The sequence below is a fragment of the Orcinus orca genome, chromosome 18 (genome assembly GCF_937001465.1).
Source record: "Orcinus orca chromosome 18, mOrcOrc1.1, whole genome shotgun sequence".
Taxonomy (NCBI): domain Eukaryota; kingdom Metazoa; phylum Chordata; class Mammalia; order Artiodactyla; family Delphinidae; genus Orcinus; species Orcinus orca.
The window spans coordinates 76,559,438-76,567,448 of NC_064576.1; positions in this window are offsets into that span (position 1 = coordinate 76,559,438).

Consider the following 8,011-nt stretch of genomic DNA (forward strand, 5'->3'; position numbering starts at 1 on the left):
CTTGATTGGTATTATACCCATGAGCTCTGAAAGCAAAGGGAGGTATCTTGGAATGTAAAGGTGATTCATAGAATATCATCAATTAACCCCCAAAAATGTTTGTTTGATTCAAAAAATCATTTGTGTGAAGACCAGCTCCATGGCCAGCTATCCACATGTTCCTTATACTGGAACTCTCTCCTATGGGGTTAAACCTGTAATTCCTTTCTGGCCGCTTTGCGTTGATTCCAATTTCTCATATTTTAAAATATGTTCCCTTACATTTATCCAATAAAAAGTGATATAACTCAATAATTTCAAAATCCCTGGAAAATTAAATATTTCCATAATAAACTGACAACTGTGATTAGATATTATTTTAGTTTGCTATACTTATCTGAATCTGCACTTATGAAAATCCTACTTCTGATGACTGCCTTGGAGATGAAAACGTCTGTGTGTGTCAATGCTTCACCAAAGAAATTCTCTAGAGAGATTCCCTTTTTCATGACCTCTTTTCTCTTCTTTTCTCTCTTTTTTTTTTCTTTTTGAGAACTCCTGAATGCTGGAACTTATGCAAGTAGAAATGAAAATGTGACATTGTAAATCATTCATTTTTATCAAATCATTTATATCAGAGAACTACCAAATTCATGTTAATAAACCAGCAACTACAGCAAAACACTATTTTGTTTGTTGTATTATAAAAATTATCAGAAATAGATCATCTTCAAATATTTTATTAAGAGAATTATGAAATGATAATGTCAAAAATAACTATTTACATCCAATGTACAACGACCGTGTGAAAGCTCAGGTACACTAAGGTCCTTGCGTTGTTACGATGTGTCTGTGTAAGATCGTCCTGGCACCTGGTGAAACATGCACCCTTCTGGGCATGATGTTGATCATGGCTGAGGCTGTACACCTATGGGAACAGGGAGTATGTGGGAAACCTCTGTACTTTCCCCTTGATTTTGCTGTAAACCTAAAACTGCTCCCAAAACTAAAAAATTAAAAATAACTATATATAAATGGGATGAGTGCCAAGAATGTTTACCATAAATTTACAAAATAATACAATTATATTTCATTTAAGAAATTTGATACTTTTCTCTTTGTGAATGAAAAGATACTATTTGGAAACTGAATAAATCACCACTGCTTGGAAGTACTTTTAGTGGCACCTGAAAGGTATTAGATTTCTCTCTACATTTTCAATAGAGTATGCATGTTAACTCAATAAGAAGTAAAAGTCAAGTTGCTTTTGATAACTTTTACAGGTGCCATAAGGAATTAAAGTGCATTTGTAAGTTGGTTATTAAGATTGGAAACGAAATCTTGGCAAAGGCCCAGAAAGGGCATAGCAGACAGTAGTCACTTGTTAAAAAGAAAAAGCAAAGCAAAGCAAAGGAAAGGAGAGAAAACCCCTAACGAGAGATGGATTGAGTCAACTGAGAAGGAGTTTTAAGACCTGGTTTTTTGGGTGTACCTTACACATTTAATGGGCTTCTACACTAGACTGAAAGTAATGCCAGCTTTGAAAGACTCCCACATACGATGACTCACAAGTCACATTTGCTGAGCACTTTCTTTTGCGTGATCATCCTCTATTAAGAAACTTCATAAGTTGTGTGTGATTCCAGGTTCCACGTGTAAGCCATTTCTCACATTCTGGACACACCACTGTCATGTCCTCAAAGGCTAATAAAGTGACTCGTTTAAGATGCCTCTACGAGATGCTCGTCAGATCACTAATTTTTATCCAAAGCAATGAATTTTTTAAACTGCTTAATAAAATCCTTCCATGTGCAAAGCACTATTGGGGGTATTTAGTATTTAGGGTATTATTAAGACAGTCCCTCCCCTCGAGAAGGACTTCATTTCTGTTTAAATGAAGAGTCCTAAATGCATGGGGGAAGAAAATGCCAGCTTTCAAATAGAAACTAAATTCACAGAACAAAATAAGACTGACTGCAAAATGAACTCTCTAAGCAGTAAGAAATGTGAGTTCATGGAAAGACACAGTGCGGTGGCTGCGGCAGGACGCCTCCACGAGAGATGTGGTAGAACCACATCTTAGAAAACGATCAAGCTGCAGCGATGCAAAGGACTGTGGGAAATGAAAACCTTCAGTGTCCTGTTCCTGTAATGAGACAGGCCTGCAGAACCAGGTGCGGTGATCGGCATAATTATCTTTCCACTTTGAGACCCCAAAAGTTGCTTTTTCATTCCTCAGTGATCACGCCTACCATTACCAAGACGTGTTAGAATCTTTCATTTACAAAGTGCTCCAGCAGCCTCTATTTTGGGAGTCATCTAAAATAACAACAGCTACATACGGTCACACCCCCAAACCTGCTTCCAAGTCACATACGTGAGGGAAAATACAAAAGAACTGTTTGCTGGTGGTAAAGCTCTCTGGTTCCCAGCAAATCCTGGGCCCCCCCAAAAGGCAAAGATCACAAACAGACCAGTCACATAAAAGGATGACTGACAGCATCCTGTATGCCTCTGCACTTAAGACAACAGCTATCTTAGCTCCTGTGTTGTCAGCCACTGACTATTAAATAGTTACAGAAAAAATGTTCTCATTTACAGTACAGGTGTTTGTGGGAAAAAGCATCTGGATTTAAAACCAAAGTGTTAAAAGCTTTGTCAAGTGAGGGAGTATCCAGGGGGTTAAACTTGGCAGTGCAGGCCATGATGATGAAATGCCTCAGGAAGCCCTGTGCAGGAAAAAGTAAACAATCTCTCTGATCTTCCGAACGTCACTATTTGGACTTGAAAGGCACTGCCCCTCACAGTGGAAAATGCACATAGGGTACACAGACCAATGCGGACTGCCACCCAGACGGAGCTCACACCACCCGCTCCCAAAACGCTTTCCCAGACACGGCAGCGAGCAAGTCTTTTCTGATCTGCAACTTGTTTTTTTGTCCTTCCCAGGACTACTAATCAGGGGGGAAGTTGGGGTAAAGGGTACATTTCACTGAACACCCCTATTTTATCTGGCTCCTCTTATTTGCATGTGGCGAGTACTGTTCACAGTATTAGTATGATTTCCACCCAGAGTTCTTGCAAACCTCTCTCTCCAGCCCTCCACACTGCCTTCACCAATTCAAAATAAACAAAAGAAACAGAGCAAAATATAAACATCGTACACCAAGCAGCTTCCTTAAGGACATGACAAGTCCAAGAGGCCTACAGAACAGCAGATCTTTGGAAACCAGTCCAGGGACTTGCTCAGATTAATACAAATATGGGCATTAGGAACTTTTGTTGATCTCTTTGAGTGACTGTTGCATGAGCGATATCTACATTATCAGCCGAAGAGACTTAGCAATCACGTATTTTTAGACATATCTTCAACCTTCCACCACTCATCACAGTTTCTACTGCACATTCTGATCCACTTCTCTTTTCTCCTCGTTCCTTGTTCTTTTTTTTTTTTAACTCTTTAGATCGTTATGTCTTATAAAGAGATCTATGCTTCACCTGATCATAGAACAATTTCTGCTGTCAAGGCTTGGAATTAATACAACTTTGACAGGAAAAGCTGTATCTGGAATAAAACAGGGTTTGGTGAGAGATCTCTACATTCAGCAGAGAGCTCGTACTTTCACTTTGGGCCCTGACATTGCCTTTAGTCTCGGGGGGAATGCAGGGTGTGTTTTCACATCATAGAAGTTTTTGAGGTTTTTGTGCCTTAATGTGGGAATGAGCATGGAATCTGATACGGTGGGGTCCACGAGTTCCATCCCTCCCCCCCGCACCAGAAGGGGTGCAAACAGCAGCCAGAAAGTAGGGGAGGAAAGAAGAAAAAAAGAGACGGAACCACCAGACACTGCTCTGAAGGCAGGTTCCTCCCAGGGCTCCAGGGAGGAGAAATCTTACATTAAATGGACTTGTAAACTTTAATTATTAAATATAAGGAAATGTATAGCTTTAGATCTTAAATATGATATATAGATCTTATATAATGATATATGACATCTATATCTATACTGATATACCTATATGATATGTAGATCTTATACATTTTATGTATAATAATCATCTATACATATAAATGTATAGATAGATCTTAAATATGATATATAATTACATACAAATAACTTAGTGAAACTCTTTGTGACATTATTATTATTATTACCTATGAAAGAATAGAAAAGGCATGCACTCGCAATTGAAGAAAAAGTTCTCTCACCAAGTATCTAGTCAAAGGATAGCTGGAGACATATGTTGTTCCTGCTCATTCAATTTACCATCGAATAGTAGAGAAACAGAGAGGTAGAGAGGAGAGAGAGAGAGATTATTTAGGTTATGCAGTCGTCCCCCCGTGTCCGCAGGGGATACTTCCAGGACCCCCAGTGGATGCCTGAAACCTCACATAGTCCTGCATATATTTCCCGCTACACACAGAGCTGCGGTCATGTTCTGACTTGTAACTTAGGCACAGGGACACATGAACAACAATGACGAATAATAAACAGAACAACTATGACAACCTACTGTCAAAACTTCCGTGAAGTTGCCTCTGTCTCAAAAATCTTATTGTACAAAGTGAATGCCTTTCCATCGTAACTGAGCACTGACCACGCGCTGCGGCTGTCGCTTTTGCAGTTTGAGATGTGACAGCAAACCGAGCAGGCGTTTCTTTTTCCTGCTTCACGACATCACAGAAGACTGGTTCTTTCCGTGGATCTCAGCAACCTCGGCACACACCTTTATTTCTTTCCTGTTTTAAGTCCAGAACTTTCGCCGTTTCCCTCAAAGGAGGCACTGTGCGTCCTCTCTCTGGCGTGTCGGAATTGCCAGCTTCACTCCTCTTGCTTTGCGGTCGTTATTAAGTAGAATAAGGGTCACTTGAGCACGAGCCCTGCGACACCCGAGTCGGTCTGATAACCCAGACAGCCACCAACTGACTGACGGGCAGGCGGGCGGGACGTGGGGAACAAGCGTGATTCACGTCCCTCCCCGCGGGACAACATGGTATCGCGAGATTCCATCAGCTGCTCGGAACGGCGCGCAGTTTAGAACTTATAAACTGTTCATCTCTGGAATTTTCCATGTAAGAGTTTCGGACCTTGGTGGACCACAGGTATCTGAAACTTCGGAAAGCAAAATGGAGGCCGGGGGCGCGGGGTGGGGGGGAACTAGTGTAACTAGTAAAAATAATTTAGGATAGCATTTCATTTAATTCACTGAAAGACGAGCATAGAATTATTCCACTGTTATTCCACAGATATTTATTAAGTATTTACTATGGGCTGGGTATTGGGCTGGATACAAGTGAGACACAAGAGTCCCACTTGTTAATATACAGAGCTCACAGTGGCTCTATAAAAAGAAAATTTATGTCAATTTATTATTTGAAAAATATGGCAAATGTTACAGATTGAATCTTAATAGAAAATGTTCCTCTTAGACCCATAAAACAGCAACCTCCCTTCCCTCTGACATATATGTAGTCCAGCTTGAAAGGTTGCATTGCCAAAGTGAATCAAAAAATAAGACTTGGTGTTTACCATTATTTTGTGTTTATTTACAATTCGTTATTTTTTTTACTAAAGGACTTGGGCTACTGATAAGATCCAGTGTTCTCCCAGTCCAGATGGAAATGGTTAAATCTAGACGATCTCAGGTATGTTCAGGAAATGCTGTAACACCAGAGCCCCGTATGACTTTAGTAACATGTTTAGCCATCAGTCAAATATTGGACAACGTATCCAAATTTATCAAAAGTTTACCTTAAGGCTACAGCTCTAATACTCCTCTCAGCCCCACTGAAGGAAAAGTTTAAAAAACTTTCATATCACTTTTTATCATTTCCCACTTTCCAAATATTGATAAATGATCATATGTTTCTATTAAACACTTATTTAGAATATTTAAAGCAGTGATTCTCAACCTAGGCTGCATCAGAAGTCACCGGTGGTCCCACCCCCCAGAGATGCTGCTGACTGGGTGGGATAAGGCCTGGGCAGTGGGCGTGCTTTTTATGCAGCCGAAGTTGAGAACCATTTAGAAAGCATGGAATTTATCATTTCACCTCCTCCTCAGGAAAATTGAACACCTCAGATTAAAACCAAACTCTCTTTTTTTTTTTTCCCTAGAATTTCGTAAGTTCTCTAATTTGTGCACTAAGGGTTACACAGCATACATTTTATTTCAGCCAAAATTAGTCCTGTGATCACGCTTAATCAGATTTTAAGCATCATTATATGCACTTTATCTTCATTCATTTTAGCTATCTGATTTGTAGGGTTCCCAGAATCGGATCAAAAGACCTGATACTTTAGGCAAATCCTATTTTCCTCTAACCTACTCCAGAAATTTTTTAAATTCTTAATTGAATTCTTTGTTAAAACCTATCTGGATATAAATTATCACTTTAATTTAATTTTTCTAATGACTTCCAACTTTGGGTTCAGCTATTTCTACCCAAATATTTCCTGCCGGCAGGAGAGACCTAGTATACATCATTGGGCCATTCCTAGGGTTTAAACCTAAAAAATTGACTTCACTTATATAATTTTTGAATATTACTATACCAAAAAGTTCTTAGTAGTATTTTCCCATAGAGCTTTAAAAAATCAAAAAGAGAATAAAATCTCCCTCCCCACATCTTGCGGCTCAGTTACTTCTTAGTTAATTGGCTTGCATCATCTCCACACTGGTTCTGTGGTTCTGAGTTTCTGGAACATTCCACTGTAGGCACACTTCATCAGGAGGCAGCATCGTCACACACTCTTCCTGCCTGTACTTGAAACAAGCCGCGACCCCAGGGAATGCTTTCTTCTCCTGCAGGCTCTTAACAATTAAGGATGCCCAATTGTTCCAACTTTAGCTGATGCTCCACGTTACCCCTTCCTGACTGTACTTCTAGCCCAGATATTTTGAAAAAAAAATTATGAATTTGACCACTAGGTACAAAGTGATGCAAAAAAACAGCTGATAACTCCCTAGAGAGAAATATGTATTTTCCTTTGTCTAAAAGGAGTTTCCCTTTTTAGTCAGTTAAGGAAATAATTTTCCAATTTTTGACCAAACACTCAAGATGAAATGTATTTTATATCCCAACTCTAGGGATGGCTCAATTCCTCAAACATATAAACATATGTGTCCTAAGTGAAAAAACAGTTTCATGATACAATAGTAAACTTTGGGTATTAATTGGTTTTGCGGTATTAATGCTACATAACAAACAACCCCAAACCTTAACGGCTTACAGTAACAAGCATTTCTTCCTCAAACCTGGTTGTGTGTGTCAGCTGTGACTCTGCTGGGAATAGTCAGGACCTGCTGGGTCAGGCTCCAGGTTGAGAGCTGGAATTGGGCTTACTTCACTGGTCTCCCCATCTTGCACCAGAGTCTCCTGTGAAATTGTACAGGTGCCCAAGAGCATGTGTGGTGACATGTGATCCCCTTAAAGCCTCTGCTGAGAACTGCGTGTTGCCACTTCTGTCCATGTTCTATTGGTCACAGTAAATTGTACAGACAAGCCCAAAGCCAAAGGCCAAATTATTGCAAGAGTGGGAAGGAAAAGAAAAATTCTGGAAGAATAATAATCTCTACCACAATTTACTGCCTGGGCTTCATATTGTTTTCTATTGTAATATTCTCTTTCATTAAAAGAAAAATTTATATTCACAGCCCTTGAGCTGATTTATACTCACAACCTATAAATGGGTCGTGGCCCACACTTTACAAATCAATGGACTCCAGCATCTCTGAAATATGGTATCCCTTCAAAGCCAAATAATGAATATATGTGGTCACAAAATACCTGTCTGGCAAGTTCTAGACCTGGATCCACCAAAAAATTACTTATGAAGCTGTGAATGAATTATTGTACATTTAAAGACTGCAGATTGCTTTTTTTTTAACATCTTTATTGGAATATAATTGCTTTACAATGGTGTGTTAGTTTCTGCTTTATAACAAAGTGATTTAAAACAAATGACATCTATATTCAGATGAATGTGCTTTCAAGTTTTCAAGTGTTGAAATAGTGTTTATTATTCAT